Source organism: Ursus americanus, chromosome 1 (assembly GCF_024610735.1).
Source record: "Ursus americanus isolate L20-20 chromosome 1, mUrsAme1.1.p, whole genome shotgun sequence".
Lineage (NCBI taxonomy): Eukaryota > Metazoa > Chordata > Mammalia > Carnivora > Ursidae > Ursus > Ursus americanus.
Genome location: NC_142127.1, coordinates 37,022,088 through 37,047,471, shown reverse-complemented (window position 1 = coordinate 37,047,471; position 25,384 = coordinate 37,022,088).

Sequence of the window (25,384 nt, the reverse complement as noted above, 5' to 3'; positions counted from 1 at the left end):
TCCCTCAATATTGAAGTAGATTTTTGAAATCTGAAAATAGGATAGGAAAGGGGCAAGTGATATGCTAACTGAGAAATGGGGGAAATAATACCTCATTGGAAATGAAGCTAAGAAAGGAAAAGACAAATAAGTTCAGATTAATGTCAGACTTGTAGTTTATCACAAGATCTGAATTTTGTTTACATTATCACATAGTTTCAGAGTTACTCAGCTCTTCTCATATAGAGTGTCCAAGTGTTTTCTTTACCTTTGGAAGATGAGGATTAATTCATTACTCAAGGCTGAGCACACAGGAGATGGGAGTGTGCAAGCATCCATTCACAGTTGAGTTATGAGAGGTAAAGACAGCTCTAAAGTACCCCCCCAACCAATTCCAGGGGGATGAAATAAGTCTGGAATTAGGCAAACTCTCCCCACATATTAGGGCTGGACTGGAGCCACTCAAAGAAGGAACACTTGAGAGAGAAGGTGAGCAACCTGTAGATTTTACACGTGTGCACACATATGTGTCTATATGTTTCCATGCAAACTCCAAGTGCAGTTTATGCTTGTGTGCACATATTCATAGTTACATGCATATGTATGTATGAGTTTACAGAGCACACCCACACAAATGCACACCAGATGTGCTGATTTGGAGCTCTGTAAGAAAAAAAATTATTGAGAAAGAAATGAAAAAGGACGTTTAAAGACATTGGTCATACTACCAGTTATCCTGTTTTTTGGAGGACGTATCGTATGTTTTGCATATGTTTATTTTGAGTAAAAGAAGGCTCAGGAGCAACATGACAACTGCTTCAAAATTTGGGAGCAATATCATGTGGAAGAAGGATGTAACTTATTCCATATGGCTCCAGGGGGTAGAAATGAGGCTGAGGCGTAGCAGATTTCTATTCTAAGTGAGAAGGACTTTCTAACAATTAGTACCATACAAGAGAGACATGGAGTCCTTCTAAAAGTAGATAATGATCTGCTTTGCTCTTGGAAATGACATGTGGCAGAGGCTGCATGGCCATCTGTCACAAAAGTTGTTGGGGGCATTCTTCCATTTGGTGGGCGTTGGGACTGCAGTCATTTGCTGGGCTATCTCCATTCTGAAATTCAATGTTTCTCAAAAATATATAAACATATTTTAAAGCAAGTCAAGTCAGATAATGGTTTTGGCTTCATGACTGTTTTTATCTTGTTCAGTGACTTGTGAGCAGCTCACTCCTTTCTCAAAAGATCCTACAGATAACAATATTTTTCCTTCTATTTGATTTCCTTGATGTTTCATATTTTCTCTTCTTTTTTCCCTTGTCTTTCCTTCATCCTGCCTGTGCCCTCTAGACATAGGGATGCAGAAAAGGCAATGTTTGTTGAGAAAGGAAAATGAGGAAGAAAAATGTTTAATTCAATTAACTTCTATTTTCACTTCAAATTCTGGCTGTGTATGAATATGTGAATATGTGTATGTGTATGTTGTAAATCCTCAGTGAGCTGTGCTATTGCTTGGGAAATAAGGCTTGTAGTGTTTTTAACCTAGACTATTTCTCTTCCAAGTGATGTTTGGAAGAGCTCCTGCTTGCAAACCACTTTTAATCATCATAATGCCTGGGGGTTAAGACTAGCATTTAATGGGAGAAGAGAAGGAATGCTCAGTGTCCTAACGTGGGTAGGGACAGTTTCACCTGATCAAGTACTCTGTCTCCACAAATGACAACAGAGTCCCAGTCACCTGGTAGGTGAAGGCTTTGGAGATAGACCATGACTTTTCATTTTGTGATCTTGGACAAGTACTTTAACTTTTCTGGGCTTTCGTTCTTGTCATCTGTACTATGGAGGGTAATAAGAGCATCCACGTCACAAGGCTGTGGTGAAGACGGAATTAATGAGCAATCCCAGTGCTCCAAGGAGCACAGACAATGACAACACACTCAACAAGGGTCAGCAGTGATTTTTATTTTTCCAAAATGGCCAGGAATGGACTATTTGGGTTCATTTTACACATTGAGTGTATGTGAGTTTCTACATGATTTAACCAGTTTTTGGGGAAGTAGAACATAATGAGCCAGTACTTACAAAAGTGTGGTCTATGGACCCCTTCAAGTTGTGGAGCGGCCAGGACACCACCATGGACACATATGTGCAGTAAGGATCGGCAGATAAAATTAGTCTTTCTTTTCCTTCTCACACATATGCAAAACACTTCCCTAACACCCACTCACACCTCCCCCCCATACACAGTTATAATCAATAAAATGTGAATTCATTTAAAGTCCTAGGAGTTTTGTCACTATGTATTTGCTCAGTCAGCGGATACAAAAGTACATTTACAACATGTAGGGACAACAGAATTTTGAAAAAGTTTTTTTCTTTAATTCTTTACACTTGAACAGGTTGTGATTCATACCATAGACCATTTTTAATCCTACACTGATAATGAAGATTATTTTTTCTCTAAAGAATGACTCAGAAGGCATTTCAAGATTTGCCATATCCCAAGGTCAGAATCATGAACTTTAATGATAATTCCGTCATAAACCAGCTCTAGGAGGCACATTTAATTAAGTAGAATCTGTTAAAACTTTGTACTGACATAGAAATTCTTTTTAGAAAAAAAAAATTCCTGACATTAGCTTGTTTACTTGTCCTTTTTAATCTATTTTATGCAAACAGAGTCAAGAATCTTCATAATGATGTGTATTTGGTACAATGAACAATATCTCCAATTGATTTTAATCCTTTTTGTTTAAATAATTTCTCTTTCCCATTCTGAGTGGCCATTTGGTGGGAAACACAAGTGTGTATGATAACATGTGGTCTGAGCCATAGTATTCCCCTATGAGATGACTATTGTCTTTTTCTAAAAATCTATACTGAGAAGTGTTAAACCTTTTCCTGCCTTTCCTGGATGCATTTGCTGATCTACCTGTGGCACATGTAGCCTGCATGTGTGAATGCCGCACATTCCATGGAGAGAATGGAGACATTTTATAGTTATTAAAATGTGTACACTCACCCACTTTTCACTATTTTTTATGAGGATTAGATGACTTTTTACAAGTCAAGGAGTAGAAAAGCACAGACAAATAAACATTCGGCAAGTGTCAACTACAATTTTGATATTTCTGAAATGGCTGTGAATGAGCTATTTTGATTCATCTTACACGATGATTATATGAGAATTTCTGTATGCCTTAATCGATTTTCAGAGAGCTGGAACATGATGAACCAGCACTCAAAAAATTCCATGGAGAAGATAGAAATAGTGTATAATTATTAAAATAGAAGTACTCTATGTACCACTCTGGGCCAAGATCTTGATAGTGGGGGCAGCTGTGAATGTCGGGGGACAGGAAGTTTATAGGAACTCTATGTACTTTCTGCTCAGTTGTGCTGTGGAAACAAACCTGCTCTAAAAAATAAAGTCTACTGGGGAGCCTGGCTAGCTCAGTCAGGAAAGCAAGCAACTGTCGATCTTGGGGTCATGACTTCAAGCCGTCATGTTGGTTCGGCATAGTGCTTTCTTAAAAGAAAATAAATGAATAAAGTCTATTAAATGCTCAACCATAATACTGGGATTAAGATTGAGATTGTAAAATAATAATAATAATAATAATAATAATAATAATACTAATAATTGAATAATTCAGGGTTTATAAAACCAAAACTTTAAATGACTTCTTTTCTCCCATGTGTACCTCCACCCATAACTTCACTGAGAGTGTTACCAGAATTTGACTTTATAAGGAATTTTATTTACTGATCTGTGTCTGTCTGCCTATGAGGAAGCCCAGCTTAGGAAAGAAAGCCAACAATGGTCTTCATGGCTATATGATTGGCTTGCTCAGGGTCCTGCTGGTCTGTCTGAAGTGTTCTGGGTTCACTGGTTTACATGGTCATGATTTGGGTAGCATTTTCTTTGTTTTCTTTCATCTTTACTGTTCTGTTTGTTAGTGTTTTTGTGCATTAAAGGTCTAATTGCATAAAAAGAAATGAGTATTTACCCACTATATATTCTTTGTAAAAACCCAGAACATTGAATAGAGAACCATATGTACAAAATTCTCTTAGGGAGACAGCCTGGTATAGTAAAGTGCAGACAGAGTTTGAGGTCACTGAATCTTAAATTTATATCTCAGCTGTGTTGTTTTCTTGTGATGGGGCTTAGTCACCCCAGAACCCTCATGTGCAAGCTGTGGATTTTGATGCCTATTTGTTAGAGTCATTGTGAGAATTGGATACAAGCAGGGTAAAAACACCTAGCTCTGTGTCTGGCACATAGTAGATGCTTATTACATGCTAAGGTAGAAATTAATGGCAGTTGCTATTTTTTTCTTTAACATTTTATTTAAATTCACTTAGTTAACATATAGTGTATCATTAGTTTTAGATGTGGAGTTCAGTAATTCATCAGTAGCATTTAACACCCAGTGCTCATTACATCAGGTGCTCTCCTTAATGCCCATCACCTAGTTATCCCACCCCCCACCTATCCTCCCTCCAGCAATCCTCAGTTTGTTTCCTACAGTTAAGAGTTTCTTACGGTTCATCTCTCTCTCTGATTTAATCTTATATTATTTCTCCCTCCCTTCCCCTATGATCCTCTGCTTTGTTTCTTAAATTACACATTTGAGTGAAACCATATGATAATTGTCTTTCTCAGATTGACTTATTTTGCTCAGCATTATACCCTCCAGCTCTATCCATGTCAATGTAAATGGTAAGATTTCATCCTTTGTGATGCCTCAGTAATATTCCATTATATATATATATACATATATATATATATATATACGCACACACACACACACACACACACAAATACCACATCTTCCTTATCCGTCCATCTGTTGATGCACATGTGGGTCTTTCCACAGTTTGGCTATTGTGGACATTGCTGCAAAAAATATTGGGGTGCAGGTGCCCCTTCAGATCACTCAGATCACTATATTCGTTTCTTTGGGGGTAAGCACCTAGTAGTGCAATTGTTCGGTCATAGGGTAGCTCTATTTATAACTTCTTGAGGAACTCCATATTGTTTTCCAGAGTGGCTGTACCAGCTTGCATTCCCATCAACAGTGTAAGAGGGTTCCCCTTTCTCCACATTCTCACCAACATTTGTTGTTTCCTGACTTGTTAGTTTTAGCCATTCTAACTCATGTAAGGTAGTATCTCATTGTGGTTTTGATTTGTATTTCCCTGACACCGAGTGATGTTGGACATTTTTTCATTTGTCTCATACAGGAATTCAGCAACATGGCAGGATATAAAATCAATGCACAGAAATTAGTTGCATTTCTATACACTGAGAGTGAGACAAAAGAAAGAGAAATTAAGGAATCAATCCCAAAGCTGGGGGTATCACAATGCCTGACTTCAAGCTCTATTACAAAACTATGATTATCAAGATAGTATGGTACCGGCACAAAAACAGACACAAAGATCAAGTGATCAGAATAGAGATCCCAGAAATGGGCCCTCAACTCTATGGTCAACTAATCTTTGACAAAGCAGGGAAGAATATCCAATGGAAAAAAGACAGTCTCTTCAACAAATGGTGTTGGGAAAATTGGACATCCACATGTGGATGAATGAAACTGGACCATTGTCTTACATCATACACAAAGATAAACTCAAAATGGATGAAACACCTAAATGTGAGATAGGAATCCATCAAAATCCTAGAGAAGAACACAGGCAGCAACCTCTTTGACCTCGACTGAGCAACTTCTTGCTAGACACATCTCCAACGGCAAGGGAAACAAAAGCAAAAATGAACTATTGGGACTTCATCAGAATAAAAAGTTTTTGCACAGCAAAGGAAGCAGTCAACAAAACCAAAAGACAATGTACAGAATGGGAGAAGATATTTGCAAATGTCTTATCAGATAAAGGGGTGGCATCCAAAATCTACAAAGAACTTTCAAACTCAACACCCAAAAAACAAAAAAATCCAGTCAAGAAATGATCAGAAGACATGAACAGATACTTCTCCAAAGAAGACATACAAATGGCCAACAGACACATGAAAAAAAGGCAGTTGCTATTATGACAGTTTTCAGTTATGACAGTTTGGAGTAGTGCCTGTAGCAATAAAAACAAGAATATTGGAGACTAGGCCCAATAATTTGCTCTATACTCAGTAGGCAGAAGCCCACAGTTCCCAGACAATAATGGCCAAAGACTTTAGCGACAAGATACATGAATACTACCCTAAGTGACTGAAATGTGTGTATGATGAACCTACATCTACACATCATAGTCACTCAAAGTCCATTACAGTTCAGTCTTCGTGTATACATTTTGCAGATTGGATGGATATATAATGACATGTATCCATTACTGTGGTATCCTATAGAGTTATGATACCACGATATCATATTTTCACTGCCTTAAAAACCTCTGTGCTCCATCTATTCATCCTTCCTCCCACCCACTGCCTGGCAATCACTGATTTTTTTTTTTTTTTTTTTTGCTGTTCCATAGTTTCGCTTTTTCCAGAATGTCAAAGAGTTGGAATAATACAGTGTGTAACTTTTTCAGATTGGCTTCTTAGTAATGTGCCTTCATGCTTCCTCCATGTCTTTTAATGCCATCATAGCTCATTTTTTTAGTGCTGAGTAATATTCCATTGTCTGGATGTATCACAATTTATTATCTGTTCTCCTACTGAAGGACATCTTGGTTGCTTCCAAGTTTTGACAATTATGAATAAGGCTGCTGTGAACATCTGTGTGCAGGTTCTTGTGTAAATGTAAATCAGTTTCAAATTTTTCCCTTAAAAAAAAATAAGACCACTGAAATAAAGAATGGGGAGAAAGAAATACCTTTACTATAAAAAATCCTTTAGTGTTGAAACCGAAGATAGGCCTCCATGGATGGAGTGGAATCATGGGGGGCTGACTTGGGAGTTATTCTGAGTAGAGGGGACTTTGGCCTTTTCTTAAAATATTCAACCCAAAGGGGTCACTGATTTTGCTACATTGAGGAATTTCCTTGCTAGAATTCAGTGGTTCTCATTCTTTTCAATTTCAGAGTTTGCTATAAATCTTAGTGGTCAACTTAAAAGAATTGCTGGACAAGTCAGCAATCCCTACTGCAGTCTGACAATATTCTGATCTGACTTGAACAGCAACTATAATTACTGAACTCAACTTTTTCTCTGATCAAAGCTTTTTTCCTAACAGATGCAACATTTACTATTTTGACCATGATTTCATATATCTTCACCAGGCAAGTTCCTAGAGGAAATGTCATGGCATGATTCTGGCAAGCACCACTACTTTGTTCTTTGAAAATGGTGCCCTTGGAGTTGTGCAATACTTTTGTGTGCTGTGTAAGCACATAATACTTGTCTGCTTTCAGTTTGACTGTTACTCAATTCTTCCTTAACCTGTGCTTTTTATTTTCTGTTCATACACCCCGTTCAGCTCAATGTTCTCTTTGACAAGCCGCAATAACATTGTCCATATTAACTAAAATAAAATGAGATCTTCTTATTCTTGACTTAAGGTGAGTTGCAGCCCTGAGTTCTAAGGGGTTGAAGGGAGGGGGTAGAAAGTGCCATGATTATTTGTTCCTTGATAATTTTGCCCTGATTACACGCTTCCACTTCTAACAAAAGTAAATTTTACGTGCAGTTAAAAGTTACCCATAATATTTTTTTAAGTCTTTGGAACACAGTGGCCCACCTTGCAGTCAGACAGTTTATACATAGACATTTATACAGACAATGTATCAGCATAACCACCAAATGTCATAAGCCCCTCAAATAGAGAGACTTGGTTTCTCTTTTGTTGTTTCCTTCATGTTACATAAAATATTGGGTCACCATTTTTTTTAAATTTAATTTTAATCATTAGCTGGAGGAGTTTTCTAGTCACACAGAATATTTGTCTTGTTCTGCTATGAAGTGCGTCTCACTACTTAACTGAGAAACTCCACATCTTTGAGTGTTGAAATATAGCTCTTATGCTCCTTTAAAATTGGAGTGGTATGAACTTAACTAATTAACTTATCTATACAAAGATGACTGTTTTCTCAAGGGAGGAAATGCTTTTCAAAAAGACAGAAATATGTGTTGAATTTTAGAGAAACTCAGTCTATAGTGCTTGCAGTGGGCATATTTGGCCAGGCTAATAGAAATATTTTTCCAAGTTCAGGCCAAAAGCACAAAGTTTAAAAGTATAGAGGGTTATCTTTGGGACTCCTTGTGAGAAACTATGGATGATCAGCTATACAACTGAGCTATGTCAAATAACAGATGTCATTTTCTCCAAAAACTCCTGCTGCATTCCTCTACCTCTTTCAAACATCGTATTTTTTTTTAAATGAAAAGGCAGTAACCTAGTAACAAGTTGCTATTGGAAATTTAATGGAGAGAACTTTATAATTGGCAGAAATGTACATTTTCTCTTTCTTTTCTTTTTAGAGAGTTTCTTATTTCATTTTGATATAGAAATTGCTACCTTATTTAATGTCAGCATATTCCAGATACTGTATTGAACCTAGTTTTAAACCTCTAGTCCCTGTGCATTCCACACTCAAGAAGAGAAAAATTTTATAGCAGGTGACCATTTCATGATCTTTAAGTATCTGGAAACTCTTCCTTTCTCTTTCTTTTTTCATTTATTTATCCACAGTATCCATGACAATTGGGAAGAAATGCAATTGTCATTGTATTTTAGATGATATGATTGCATAAACAAAAAAATTAGAGCCAGCTATTGATAAATTATTAGGATTTGTAAGTTAATTAAACAAGATTGCTGTGTAAGAGCTCAATTGAAAAAAAAATCAGTTTCATTCATATATATGGCACACTGTAGGAGCTGAAATAAACTTCAAAGATAAATCTTAGCTAACTCACCTAACCGAATGCAAAATTTTAGACAGACTCAGAAGTGGAATTAGTTTTAATCCAACTGAATCTGTGAAAAGATTCTATCCCAGAAGACTTTAAAATTCTCTGAAGTTTGCTCTTTTATAGTCTTTTTGCAGTAGAATCCTATAGGTATTATGAGTTATTTGAAGAATAACTTTAAGTGAAAGAAGTTATTTGAAGAATGAGCCTATTTTTCTTTTATCTGGGCATACCAATATCTACACAACTTCTTCCAAGATGGCAATGGACAGCCAAGTCTCACGCTGGAGAAGCCATCACTGATAGTTAAATGGGGTTTTGTTCTGCCACACTTCCTCCCGGCTTCTTCCCAGGTAGCAGCATCTCCTCGTGAGCAGGCTCTCTCTTTCCAAGCCCTCCCCGTGGTGATCCCAAATGTTGTTTATCAGATGGGTGTAAGTCAACCCACTAAAATACATCCTTGCCAATGGGATTTGTGCTCTGAACTCCAACCCCCTCTGTCTAGTGACATATGCAGGTTGTTCTCAATCTGCGTCATGAAGATCTGTAGGCAGATGTAGGTGGTACCTAGCACATGCAAAATTATTTTTTTGTATTTTTCTTGTAACATTTGGACACGATGATAGAAAAGTTAATTATTCCTTAGTTATAAAGGATTCAGAGAGGGAGTTGGCTACTGGGGCTGTCCTCTGACCCTTACCTGTGTGATGTATCCTGCTCAGTCTTTGGAGAGGAAAGAGACCATATTAGCTTTACATTCGGCAGTTCATTTTTATCCTAGGCATATGCCTATTGTGTTTCTTCACCTGGGCCACACTAACCTACCACATATTTCTAACTGGCAAACAGGGCAGGAAGGCAAGACATACCTGAATGGAATCTGGACCTATAATCATAGCATTTACTTTCCACTCATGTTAATTTAAAGATGTGGTTGACATTATTTGCCTCTAACACTGAAACATTTTTAAAGTGGCTTCTAGGACTCAGGAAATATAAGCATGTTTTAATGACCTAGCAACCCTCTATAAGTTTAGTAGACAGATGAGAAATATGAGAGAAGAAAATGAGAAAATGATTATAATAAAAAAAATTTCTTTTAAAAAATCTCTTCTCTTACCAGGAAGAACAGGAAACTCCCTACATTCAGGCTTTGGAAAGATCCTCTGTACAGTTAAATCTTGAGTTGAACAAAAACAAAAAACTCCAAGTGTGTAACCTGTGCTATTTCCTCTTATTTTTTTTTTTTTTACAGAATGTTGAATCTAAGGTAAATTTCAGAATGATTTGGATGCTTTTTCAGATATTCCAGGTATTGTTTCAAATGATCATTTATAGTAATTCAAATAAACTTAAAAAACTGAAAACAAGAAGATACAGCTTGCTACATCTAAACAAGATCATTTTAGAAATCAAAATCGTGACATTTGAGGAGGATCTATACTTGGCAGAATTGTGCCTAGAAAAGAAACAGTAGATTTTGAAAGTATTGGAAGACATGTGGTTCATAATAGAAGATTTCACCACATGATCAAATCGTTTGTTTAAATTTAAAATCTTTCCCCTTCTTCTTCTTCTTCTTTTTTTTTTTTTTAAGATTTTATTTATTTATTTGACAGAGAGAGAGAGAGAGACAGCCAGCGAGAGAGGGAACACAAGCAGGGGGAGTGGGAGAGGAAGAAGCAGGCTCCCAACAGAGGAGCCTGATGTGGGGCTCGATCCCAGAACGCCGGGATCACACCCTGAGCTGAAGGCAGACGCTTAACGACTGAGCCACCCAGGCGCCCCACTTTCCCCTTCTTCTAAACGATGTAGAATTTGATCTCTGTCTTCCTGTTTTCAGATTTGGAGATGAATACCAATGTAGCTTCAGAAGTATTGGTTTAATTTTTACTTAAAAATGTCAGATTTGATGGGTTCCTGGGTGGCTAGTCGGTTAAGTGTCTGCCTTTGGCTCAGGTCATGATCCCAGGGTCCTGGGATCAAGCCCCACATTGGGTTCCCTGCGCAGCTGGGAGCCTGCTCCTCCCTCTTTCCCCAGCTCCTGCTCTTTCTCGCTATCTTGTCTCTCTCTCTCTCAAATAAATAAATAAAATCTTTTTTGAAAATGTCAGATTTGGATTGTCTTTTCATGTATTCGATGGGTTTGCTATATTAAATGAGATGGCTATTTTTGGAAAGGAGAGAGAGATTCACATTTAGTATTTTGATTGATCCTGGCGTAAATCCCAAAGCTTTTCACTGTCTGTCAGTGGATGAGTGAGGATGGCCACTTCTGCTGTGCCCTTGCCTTTTAGTTGTGATAGTCTACCAGTTTGAGAGTATTGCCAAGATTACCACATTGTTTTCTAGGAACCCTCCTCAATATCTGTTTTCAAATGTCTAAGTTATTACTTGAAATATCTCTATCTGTTAATATTAAATCAAAGCCCTATCTCATTATGTTAAAAATGACTTAGGGCTTTCATATTCACATTTCTCTCTTCCTTTTCACTGTACAGTCTTCAGACCCATATCAGGCATAGAATAGTGATGGTACAAAATGTGCCAGAATGCTCCAACACATGATTTTTTGGTGTTATTTTAAGCATAAAACTGTTTCTGCAACATAGTCCATCATGGATTTTATAAGACTTATACTTAAGAATTGATTATTTCAGATTTATCATCTGAAATTCACACTAAATATACTAAATTCTTAAACCATTGGCAAATGGTCATCTGCCCCTTGTCTAGAACACATGATGATTTTGCCAGGTCAGGGTAATATGTTATGGCAGGTTCTCAATTTGTTCTGAGCCTGCCCCCATTCTCTGACACAGTAATGACTCTGCCTGACCTCCTTTACTTCCTCACCCCAGGAAAACATTTCACTTAGCCACTTCTAATGGGTCTCCTCAGCCCAGGAGGTAGCCATCTTGGACAGAATCCCATGGACTTGCTTTGAACCCACCTACTTTAAGTAATGATCATTTGGCGTAAGGAGACTTAGGCTTTCTAAGCACACCAACTGCTGAAAAGGACAGTTGATCTCATAGCTGAACTGTCTCCTCTTACAATCCACCCAGATCCCTGCCTTCAAAATTTTCTAAGCAGGAAGCAGATTCCAATCTTTTTGTTCATCGATGTTCCTGGTCTCCATGGGACACTTTACAGACTCTCTAATCACCTCATCATGTCACTCACTTCTGGTTCCCTAAGATCTCCTTAGTTTAACGAATATTTATCTGGAAAGTTAAATGTCTCTCTGAATTTCAGGCACTCCAATCTTTCTTTGCTCAAGGATGGGAAGCAGTTCCTTTCTCTTCTTTATATGTGGGGGGAAAGGAAATGAATGATTCAACACTCTCCAGTTCATGATCCATCTCAAATCCCTTTCCAATTTATTTTCTACTCTATAGAGGCAGGAACTTGGTCATTGTGATAAATAAAATCATTACATCATTTCTGCCATTTTTAAGTCTAGCATAGGTGTATCAGATTTTTTTTTTTTTGGAAGGTGAATATGCTTCTTGCCTATGATTTTCATTATTGGGCTTCAGCAGAATTTCCACAGCAATAGGAAAAGTTCCCTCAACATCCTGTTGCATTCCCTTACAAGTACTTAGCAGGTTGGCAATTTCCATGGTTTTGAAAAGAGTTAAATATTCTTATTAAGCAATTACTAACTTTCTGTTCACATGTTTCTGACTAAATTTCTGTAAACTTAGTCCCATGAAGTGATTGAAATACATGTTAAAAGAAATCATGGAACCATAGCAAGGGATTTCTACCAGAGGTTACCCAGGAGTCAAAAGCCAGAATATCCAAGCTCACTAGAAAAGCTGAAATATTTATACCAGAAGCAGAAATAAAGTCAAGAGTAACAGAGTGAGAAGACTAGGGCTTAGTAAAGATGAAATGAGGGAATTGATTGGGAATAAGTAAGAGGAGGCTAATGAGAAAAGCTAAAAACCTTTGTAGATATTTAAGGTTTGTGTTAGTGGTTTGTGGTATGCACATGTATTTGAGTTGGGCTGATTTAAAGATCCAGAGCTAACCATGAGAGAAATGAATACATTTTTCTTATTTAAGTGGATTTTTTTGCTTGGAAACCCAAGACGCCTATGAGAAAGAACTTTCAAGGCTCCTTACATATCTCTAAGGCTAATAGGCTACAATATTAAGCTCCTGGCAAGTTCTTATCTCTTATTTATGGTAACCTAAGCCAATCTATTTTAAACATATGATGCTCTCTGGGAAAGCAACAATAACATATACAATACCATGAACCCCAGTGGATCCAGAAAGCAGATTTTAGTCCATAATCTGAAACCAAATTATGAACCAGATTGTAAATGAAAAAATACTCTAAATGATAAATGATAGTCAAGAGCTTTTTCCAGAAAAGATGTTGGCACACTTTCAAAATCTTACCCAGAAAATTATATACAGACAGAGAGCAGATGAAAAGTGGTAACCTAATGACAACCATGAGAAATAGCAGCTGATTTCAAGAAGGCTAGAGGACTCCTTGTATAAACAAGAAGCAGATTAGGGACAATTTTCCCATAGCAAGACACCTTACATGTCTCATGAATTCCTAGTCATAATCAAAATGATAACCCTGAAATTGTCATTAGAGAAGTTAAGTAATTTTCTTTAAAAAAGGTGGTTTTCAAAGAGTGATATTGTTAAAAGGATTTGCTTCAAAATCCATGCTAAGTAGTTGATCTTCCTGATAATGCTGGGCATATTAGATTTTCTTACTTGTCTTCCAGATGATACATTCGAATCTTTGAAGGCTTGGTTGGAAAATGACTGGCAGATTGCCGATGAGGAAAGTCATTAATTTGGAATTCCTGTGTCTCACCAATACAAAGAGATATGACTGCTGGGTGACTGTGTTTGGAACGGTGGTAAAGGGAAGGGACGGGGTCTGAGGTTTTTACTCATTCCAAGCCTGCCCAGTTAGATCCTGATCTAGGAAATCTTTAAAGCCAGATTTCTCATTGCCAGTCAGTGAGTGGTACTTACTGAATTTTGTGGTGTGGGTCTCCATTTTTATCTACTGCCCAGGTGAAGGAGGTCAAGATTAAGAGGTTAGTTTAGGAAAGAGAATGGAGCCAGAAAGAACATAGGACTCAGTTATGTCTAGAGGACCAGCTAATTTGAGGGCCCTCTGTTATGATTGCTGGTGCTGCTTGCATTCTGCTCCTCACCACAGGAGGCTCCATCATAAGACTGAACAGCGAGAACAGTAAAACCAGTGTTTTCATCTTCTTTTTGCTTTGGCTGCAAGAGAGTTCACAGCTACAGTTGGCGTTGAAATATGGCAGCCACCTTTTGCCTCATTAAAAAAAATGCAACTATTTCAGGTTGTGCCAAATTGCTTATTTTTTCCCTTTATTGTGGTCTAAATGGGTTGGTTCTTTATCTTCTACTGTATGTTTTTTATAGTAAATTTTGATGGAAAAATAACATGAAACACTCCATAGGCTTCTTGCTATAGAAAGAAATTTTTAAAAAGGGAGAAAAATTCCAAAAGAGAAAGGAAAGGAAAAAAGGGTGGAATATTTCAAACAATGGAAAGATTTTGATTGTGAACAACACTGTTAGAAAATGGTGAATGAAACCTAAAAGCTCTCATATGTGTTGAATAAATATCGAAAGCACTTGAGCTATGCTCTTTGAAACACAAATTGCCCTGGGTCATCATACTCAATCCATGAAATGCTTTGTGGCTTGTCTGTGGTGATATTGCATTGAACTGGGCGCAGTTGTATTCTTACTCATTCATCATTGATATGGTCCTCAGAGAAATGCAGATAGATTGGATTTTGACTTTAGGTGTGATATTTGCATAATATATAATCGTGAAATGTTTTTTCTTTTCTCCTTCCCTCCCTTCATTCCTTCCTTTCTTTCTTTTGACATAAGGGAGAGAATTTGTCTTTCCCTGGTCCATGCACAGCTTCTTCCATTGGGGCATGGTGTATAATTTCAGTTCTGTTTTTGAGTTATTGAGAAGTTACAGGATTGTGATTAGTATGCCTTGCTTTTGGCACTGTAGGCACAAGACTTAAGAGTGAATGTTTCTTAGGATGAAATGCAAGATATAAAAGATTTTTTTTTTAATTTTAAAGAGTAAAATTATATGGACACAACCGATGTAATTTACTGCTAAAGTAATTTCAGTGAATTCTAAACTGGGGTGGGATTATTCTCCTATGAATTGAAAGGGTAGAGCTTCTCAGTTCCACTGCCTCTTCAGTTTAGGGGATTTTCAACCTGATTATTTTAGTTAAGCGAGCAATTGTAAAATAAAATATATTTATATATTAAAAACACTCAGGTTTAAAGGAGGCTGGACTACTTTATATTGTAATTTTGAGTTTAATCTTTCTAGTATGGCTCCCGATTCCTGTTCATCATTCTTCCAAGAACTTAATTCCTATTTTTGAATTATTTGTATTATTCTTCTCTGGGTTATTTAAATTCTCTCTATATACCAACAGTAAAGTAGCAGTAATTTCCATAAAAATTGCTAAGTTATATAAAAATAGGCAAAACAGAGGAGAACGAAGACTGCTTAGCAGCACATTATAGTCCTTCAACATTTATTCCAAACTTAACTATATCAAAATGTACTTGTTTATCTCTATAAATGACAATATCAAGCAAAATGTGAGAAGTAACTTGACATGAGATGTATGTATAGGTGTTCTCAGTAGGTTGGTTTTAAGTTTGGGGCAGGAAAGGGCAAGCATAATCTGCAATTTAAGTGAAAGCAAGGAAGGATTATGAACAACTGATGATCTGTGTACAGACAATACGAGTTATGTCTCTAGCCAAGTACCCATATGACTTAATGGTCATACTTTGACTTTTATGATGTTAACCAAAAATTCTTTAAATTTCAATCTTCTCATGGGTTAAATAAGATAAAACACACATTCATGGAACTGAGTTAGAGATTACCTGAGTGGTATATAGCTAGAGATATTCTGAGTGGTGGTAGAATAAGTTTCCTCTCAAAAGGTTTTTATGTCCTTCTTGTAAACAGAATTCTGGTAAATCTAGTTAATTGGTCCTTCTGTCACGTCCAATCTTGATGTACCCGAGTCATAGGGTGAACATAGCTTAGTGTAGGATGGGAATAATTCTATAAATATATCCATGTTATGATTCATTAAGATTCTAAATTGTCTTTTTACTCTATTCATTTGGAAACTTGCTATATATTTTTACCATTATGATTTCAGATATATTTTCTTGTTCATATCATTCACTATAAATTTATAAAAACATCTTGAAAATTCTTGGCTTTGGTCTGTGTTATCCAAACAACTTATTGGAGGAGAGATGTGTAAGGTCATCTATATTTTGCAGCTTTGTAAAAATGCCTTGGATAGATTATGATATCCAGGGTTTTTCCTTTTATAACAGTATTTTAATTGTGGGTATGGAACAGAAGGTGATGGTCACCATAGAGAAGAGTGCAGTCTTGAGTATGGGTGAGTACATGCGTATGGGTGTATATTTGAATGAGAGTAGTGGCTAAACAGAGGGCTACTTAGTATTGATGAGGTGAATTTTCAGCATTTACTCTGTATTTCATGAAAATGTATTAAAGACATATATTTTTTAATATATCTTTCTTGATTGTTTTTTTCTGAATTGCCATGAAAATAAACCTCAAATCTTTGGCAAAGTCAAATGATATTTTATGTTTTTTTTATTTGTACAAATGTTACTAGAGCCATGAAGCTATTATAAAAGATTAAGTTAGTTTGATAGGGCTTATTTTTTAAAAGCCATTAATGTCTTATTTTTCAGTACACTGTTTTATTCAAGGTATTTACAAATTAATCTCATTTAAAAAATTAGAATCATGGTATAAATGTGCATTTGTGCATGTACTATTCTTCGAATATAGGACAAAACCTGGGTAATAGTATAGTTTGCCTCTTTATGCATGCCACAATAATTGAAAATAATTCTTATGAAAAAAACACAGTGAACTTCAGAATATAAATGAAAATAAAATCAAGTCTCAGTAATTTGTGCAGAGGTTGTGTTTCATTAATATGTGTCTCATATAAGCAGACAGCATGTAAAAATAGATGGCATATCTGACCAAGAGTTTAAAATAACAAATTATACATAAAATGTGTGTTAAATTAATTAGGGAATTAATTGAGAAGCATGAGTTAAGGAGAAAACTAGTTGATGTTGTACAACATTTGATAATCGGAGTCATTTTTCTACAATTGTTAAATGTAATTTATCTCATAATGTTATCCTTTGGTAAATTGTTACAACATTGTATGATATATGTAGCTTATTAACAGTTTCATTAATTGCTATTAGAGGAACGAAGCTATGAAAGCTGGTGCACATAGGAACAAATGTTGAGGCAGATGGTTGAAATTAGTGAAATGTGATCAGTTGCTGAACTAGTTTACTTAATTAGCTTTCTACATCAGAATAGTTGAAATAAATTTGTAAAATTGTCTTCAGAAAATTGAAACTCAGAGGACAACCATCATATACTGTAGTTTTAAAAATAACAAGACAAATAGCAAAGAACTATGGGCGCTGACCCATGACCATGAGTTTGTTCTGTACTGAGTTGGCTGAACAGTTGAGAATGAGTGGAAAATTTTCCCATTAGGGAATACCAATTGCGCTGACATCTTTCCACTGCCTGTTAACAGGGAAAACAGAGGGAGAAGAGCAAGTGGAAGTTGGCCACGGCCCACAAAATTTCCTTGACGCTGTTACTTCTTAATGAATAATTCTTGAATAATTCTTAGAGAAGCTGAAATAGATTTTTGGAATAAAAACTTTATAAAACTATTTCATCCTCAGTGAGATTCCAGAAAATTCAAAGGCATCAAAATTGTAATAATTTTCATGCTCAGGCCGTTCTTGGCCATACTACTGGGGATGGGAGGGAAGAATCATTTTTTTCAGGTACTTATCTTTCGTTAATTCTTATAGATTTAAATTTGGAACCAGCACCCATAACATGAACAACAAATAGTTGAAAGTGGTGGAGATTCTGGTGGGAACATCGCTCATATATTGGAGGAAATATTATGTTCTGCATTGTTTAATGGAATTCTCCAAATGCGAGGGGAATGTTATATGGTTTATACCTGTTGAGGTTTATGTAATTTTGAAACAATTTATTATCCCCTCCCACAGGAATGTTTTTCTGTATTCTCTTTTATTTTTTATTTTTATTTTATTTTATTTTTTTTAAAAGATTCTATTTATTTATTTGACAGAGAGAGAGACAGCCTGTGAGAGAGGGAACACAGGCAGGGGGGGTGGGAGAGGAAGAAGCAGGCTCCCAGCGGAGGAGACTGACGTGGGGCTCGATCCCAGGAACCTGGGATTACACTCTGAGCCGAAGGCAGATGCTTAATGACTGAGCGCAGGTGCCCCGACTGTATTCTCTTTTAAAGAAACACTTTCTTTTTTCATGTGTTTGCTCATATGAATCTGAATAATTATAAACATGTATGATCCATTAATGACACAGCTCCCCTTTTCCCTATGAGGAAATAAAGTGTGTTTTTTCCTGCTGGTTTTAGTTTATAAATTGATTAAGGAACTACACTGCTACTAGTGCTTTGGCCTTTGTCATCTTCCCTGCCTTTATTACCACCTTTGGAATCAGGAAAGGAGGTAAGGGTAAGATTATTTTATTTATAATACATTTACAGGCACTGTGCCAAGAACCTTTGAATTTTTTAAGGTTCCAGAGAATATTTGCATCCTGAACTTCTAAAAACATATTTTTATAATATGAAACCTAAGTTGAAACTGATATGTTTTTACTTATTTAAAACATGTAATTCAAAAAATAATCAATTGCTATTTTACTAAACTCTTCAACAATAAGATTTATTGTGGGAAGTGGGTTTATTTTTTTTGTTCGTTATGAGGAAAACTTTAATATCAAATGTAGCCATATGACAAACTATCTTCTTATTTCCATGCTTTTATTCGACAAAGAAAACAAGGTGCATCTTTACCATGAATTGAAGGCCAGTACATTTTAACTGTTAATTCTAATACTCTTCATAAAGGACAAGAAAATGTTAAGCATAATGCTAGCTTATTGAAATTTAGGAATAAAATTAAATAGCCTAGAATGATTATCTAAAAAATAAAGAAGCTTAATTTTATCTTACAAATGATCAGAAATATAAGACAAAGCTATTACAAATATTCTGCATATGAAAAATCTAGAGTTAAAAGTATACCCTAAACCATGTTACCAGGCCAATGATAGTATTATTTTGATATTGAGCAACATAGGACTGGCTCTATGCAAAATTTGAGTCAGCAAAGCTATTTTTGTAGATTATAGAGTGTCTTGATCTTCTAGGTTCGTAGCTTAAAGAATATTATTATTTAATTATTCTCATTGAACTATTAGAATTATTGTTGCATACCCATCATTTTTGTGCATTAGATTTGTAAAGCCTTAAGAATAGAGACATTGTATCACTTGTCTTTCCAGTTACTGTAAAAAAAAAAAAACAAACAAAACTGAGAGGTGTTCAATAAACATGTCTTGATTCAAAAGCTTTTTACTCTGAGTGTTCGAGTATTGGGGAAAGCTGCCTCTACTTTGGATATAGATTACTCTTAATCTAACAACAAAAATATGAGATCATCTATAAAATCATAATTTATTTGTTCTCATCAGAGAACTGAGGTTGCAAAGAAACTAGGATCACTGAATTTCAAAGGATGACAAGCCTCTCCAAAAAGAGGAGGGCCACAAAAGATTTACCTTTGATAGAGCACAGCAAAATGAGGAGGAAGCCATATGATCACATAAGAAGAAAACAATTGTGTGATGGTTAATTTTATGTGTCAATTTAACTGGGCCATGAGATGCTGAGATATTTGGTTAAACATCATTCATTGTTATTGAGTTTTATTATTGTTAAAGTTATTATTGGATGTGTCTGTGAGAATGGTTTCTGAAAGAAATTAACATTTGAATCTGTAGACTGAGTAAAACAAATTGACCTTCCTTTTTTTCTTTTTCTGTTCAAATTTTTATTTTAATTCCTGTTAACTAACATACAGTGCAATATTGGTTTCAGGAGTACAATTCAGTGATTCATCACTTACATATAATACCCAGTGCTCATCGTAACAAGTGCCTTCCTTAATGCCCATCACCCATCTAGCCTATCCCCCATCCCTCTGCCTCCATCAATTCTCAGTTTATTCTCTATCTTTAAGAGTCTCTTATGGTTGTTTCCCTCTCTTTTTTCTTTATTTCCCCTTCTCCCATATGTCCATCTGTTTTCTTTCTTAAATTCCACATATGGCTGAAATCATATGGTATTTGTCTTTCTCTGACTTAATTTGCTTAGCATAATACAGAGCTCTAGTACCATCCATGTCTTTGCAAATGGCAGGATTTCATTCTTTTTGAGGGCTGAGTAATATTCCATTGTATACATATACTACATCTTCTTTATTCATTCATCAGTTGATGGACCTTTGGGCTCTTTCCATAGTTTGGCTATTGTTGATAATGCTGCTATAAACATCAGGGTGCATGTACCCCTTTGAATCGGCATGTTTGTATCCTTTGGGTCTATACCTAGTAGTGTAATTGCTGGGTTGTATGGTTGTTCTATTTTTAACTTTTTAAGGAACCTCCATACTGCTTTCGAGGGGATGCATCAGTTTTCATTCCCACCAGTGCAAGAGGGTTCCCTTTTCTCCACATCCTTACCAACACCTATTGTTTCCTGTGTTAATTGAACCTTATTGTGGTATTTCATAATATATATATGTATCAAACCATCACACTGTATACCTTAAAGTTATGCCATGTTATAATCAATTACATCTCAATAAAGGTGGATTAAAGAAAAGAGGAAAAAGAAAGAAGGGGATAACTCTAGTAATCTAATCTTCCACTTAGGACTCCATAAGAACAAAAGAAAATTAAACATAAAGGAAAGAAAGAAGGAAATAATAAAGATAAGAACAATATTTTAAAAAAGGAAAAAATAAAGCTAATAATGGAAATGAAACCAAAAGCTGGTTCTTTGAAGAGATTAATAAAATGAATAACTATTTAGCCAGACTAAGGAAACAGAAGAGGATGTAGAAATTATAGATATCAGGAATGAAAAGCTCGCATTACCACAGACCCCAAAAGGATATTTAAAAAATAATAAGGAAATATTATAAGCAATTTTATGGTTATAATTTGACAACTTAGATAAACGGAAAAAATCCTTAGAAGATGGAAACTGCCAAATGTCATGCAAGAAGGAATATATAATCTGCATGTCCTGTATTTATTCAAAACACTGAATTTGTAGTATTTGTAGTTAAAAATCTTTTAACAAAGAAACTTCCAAGACTATTTGATTTCACTGGTAAATTCTATTAAGCATTTAGTGGAGAAATCATAGCAACATTTTACAAATTTGTCCAGAAAATAAGAGGATAGTCTAAACTCATTTTATGAAATCAATATTACCCTCATATCTTGATACAAAAATTATAGAAAGACACAAGAAACTACAGACCAAAATATCTCATAATTATAGACAGAAAAATGATCAACAAAATTGTAGTAAATCAAATCTAGCAATACAGAAAAATAATAGAACATAATTACCAGCTTGGATTTATCCCAGGACTACAGGTTGCTTGAACCATTTGAACAGCAATTGATGTACTTTATTGTGTTAAGAGAAGGAAGATTCCTTTCCTAAAAAAGGAAATGGTCATAACGTTATGTTAATGAATATGGAAAAGGATACAAAGTCAACATACAAGCATTAATTGTATTTCTATGTACAAGCAATAAACAACTGGAAATTGAAGTTAAAAATGCCATTTTTGTAGCATAAAATACATCACTTAGGAATAAATTTTTAAGAAATATGTTCAATACCATTTCAGTGAAAAGCTATACAAACGTTATTGAAAGAAACTAAGACATAAATAACCAGAAAGCAACACTGTGTTTATGGATCAGAAGACTCAATTTTGACAAAATGTCAATTCTCATCAAAATCCCAGCAAGCTTTTTTCCCCTCACTTTTTAAAAAATATAAATTCAATTAGCCAAGGTATAGTATATCATTAATTTTTGATATAACATTCAATGACTCATTAGTTGAAATGACTCATCATATCACGCGCCCTCTTTAATTCCCATCACCCAGTTACCCCATCCTCCCACCCACCTCCCTTTCTGCAGTCTTCAGTTTGTTTCCCAGAGTCAAGAGTTTCATACGTTTTTTTCTCCCTCAATGATGTCTTCCCATTCTGTTTTCCCTCCCTTCCCCCATTGTCCTCTGCACTATTTCTTATGTTCCACATATGAGTGAAACCATATGATAATTGTGGTTCTCTGATTGATTTATTTCACTTAGCCTAGTACCTTCCAGTTCCATCCATGTCAATGTAAATGGTAGATATTCATCCTTTCTGATGGCTGAATAGTATTCCATTGTATATACGAACCACATCTTCTTCATCTATTCACCCATTGGAGGACATCTCAGTTCCTTCCAGTTTGGCTATTGTGGATGTTGCTACCATGAATATTGGAGTGCAGGTGCCCCTTTTTCACTATATCTTTGGAGTAATTACCCAGTAGTGCAATTGCTGGGTCATAAGGTAGCTCTATTTTTAATGTCCTGAGGAACCTCCGTACTGTTTTCCAGAATGGCGGTAACTGCTTGTGTTTCCACCAACAGTGTAAGAGGGTTCACCTTTGTCCACATCCTCACCAAATTTTGTTGTTTCCTGTCTTGTTAATTTTAGTCATTCTGACTGGTGTAAGGTGGTATCTCATTGTGGTTTTGTTTTGTTTTTGTAGAAATTGACATGCTGATTCCAGAATTTATGTGGAAATAAAAAAAAGTTAGATTACCCCAAACAATTTAAAATATCTCCAAATTTGGAGGATTCACACTACTTGATTTCAAACCTTACCATAAAGTTACACTAAATGAAACAGTGTAGTATTATTAATTTAAGGATAGACAAATCGAATAATGGAACAGAATTGAATCTATAAATAGACCCACATATGCATGGTCAATTGGATTTTGATAAAAGTGCCAAGATAAGTTAATGGGAATGAATGGTCTTTTTAACATGTGAGATTGAAAAACTTCAGATCTAAATGCAAAATAATGAAATTCAACACCTATATCAGATTATATAAAAAAAATAACTCAGGGCACCTGGGTGGCTCAGTCAGTTCAGCGTCCTACTCTTGATTTCAGCTCAGGTCATGACCTCAGGGTCATGAGATTGAGGGCCAGGTCAGGCTCCATGCTGGGCATGGAGCTTGCTTGAGATTCTCTCCCTCCCTCTCTCCCCCTCTCACCCCACCCTGGTTGCACACTCTCTGACTAAAAAATAAAAAATAAATAAAAATAAAATAAAATAAAGAAATAAAAATTAAAAAAATGGATTATTGATCTAAAATGTAAGATCTAAAGCTAAAATAATTTCTATAAGAAAACATAGAAAAATCTTTCTATCTCATGTTTGGCAGAGATTTCTCAGATGGGACACACACACACACACACAAAACATGAATCATGAAAGGAAAATAATTTGAGCATACTGACTATGTGACTTTGAAAAAGTTGCTTGCTTAACATGGCTCTCATTTTTCTTATCTATAAACAGAGATAACAATCCCACTTTCATTAGTTGTGAAGATTAGGTAAAGCATATAGTATCATATAGTAGCTGCTCAAATTAGTGGTGTCTATTTGTAATTACTATTTTTATTAACAGTAATATTAACAGTGACATCTAAAGCAGGATGATGCTCTTGACGAGTTTTCTTGCTTACAAAGGCTTATCTTTTCAGTAGGAAATGCTTGTAAGTATCTAAACAGTTCCTGCAAAAATCAGAAAGAAAATTTATGGTAGAACTTACATTTTTTTCTTCCTTCTTAGGTATAGTCATTTTGGGGGGTGTGGTCACTAGAAAATGAGTCAAAGTGCATTTTAAATCCATTTCTTCCAATCTCTTTTCTTCCTTCCCCCTTACTTTCTCAAATCTATTAAATGGATGGAGTTAGACTGCTTGATACCTCCTTGTTGTTGGTCTAGGAGGATGGATTTATATTGAGTAAATACTAATAGTTAATAAGTCTAACCAACCAAATTATGAGAAATACTAATTTAAATGTGTGTTTTTTTCCTACAAGAAGTCATTTTCTTTTTTTTCTTTTTTAAAGATTTTATTTATTTATTCGACAGAGACAGAGACAGCCAGCGAGAGAGGGAACACAAGCAGGGGGAGTGGGAGAGGAAGAAGCAGGCTCATAGCGGAGGAGCCTGATGTGGGGCTCGATCCCACAATGCCGGGATCATGCCCTGAGCTGAAGGCAGACGCTTAACCGCTGTGCCACCCAGGCGCCCCAGGAAGTCATTTTCTTTTATGACAACGCCATGAACAACAGCTTGTAAATTTATCTTTGACATGAACATTAAAATGTTTAACCACATAGCATGATATTAGAAATTGACTTTTAGAAAAAATATTTTTGCTTTTTGTTGTATCTCCCGTTTTAAGCCATTGGTGAACACTTTGCCAGATCAGTGACCCAATCTTTCTTTTCTTCAGTGATTAAAGAGCCTAGTGGATTAACAGCATTTTTATTTTGGCTCCTTGTTGATTATGACTCTAACAAGTGAACAGAAGGGCTTATTTGTTAGAAATTCTGGTGAACAGCTTGCTGCAGGTTTAGTCAAAATAAGTTTTTATTCAGACCAAGCTTGTCTTTCCTGGTATATAAGGTGACAATAGGTAGAGGGCTTCATGGGATCTTGTAGGTGAGTCTAAACTAAAAGAAGACATATTATTTTTAGGGTTCCTAGAAGGTCCTTGCTTGAAGATTTTGCAGGTTTGCTGATGTCTTATGGGGAACTGATTGATTTTTGTAATCGTCAATCTATCCCTTACAAACATGTCAAAATATAGCATGAAAAATTTATGATTTGCTATTTAAAGCGATTATTTGAAAGATTTTGTGTCATAGTCTTATTTTTAATGATTATATTCAATGTTTAGAGAGAGAATTAGATTTGAACATATTTAGTGTTCATAGTATCATTACGACTATAACAAATTGCTAACGGTAGAACAAGGGGATATGTAAGTGTGATTATAAAGGTTCAAAAGAACTTAATACTTAGGTTTTTATCACTTACACTTTCAGATAATTGAAAACTAGGGGAAGTTTCATAAGACCACAAAGACAGTGGGCCATTCCCTCAAATATGAGGGCAGTTTTTCTTAAAAAAGTTCAAGACGACTTCCTCTTACCTTTTGAAGGTCACTATTACTTTATGGCAGGACTGACTTTGCCCTGCTCCCCCACCTCAGGATGTTTGGCAATGTCCAGAGGATATTTCTGTGTTGTCACAACAGTGCAGAGAGGTTTGCTACTGTTAACTTGATTATCTATAAAGTTATCTAGACAACTTCCCTTTAGGTTGTTCCAAAAGTTGTTTTTC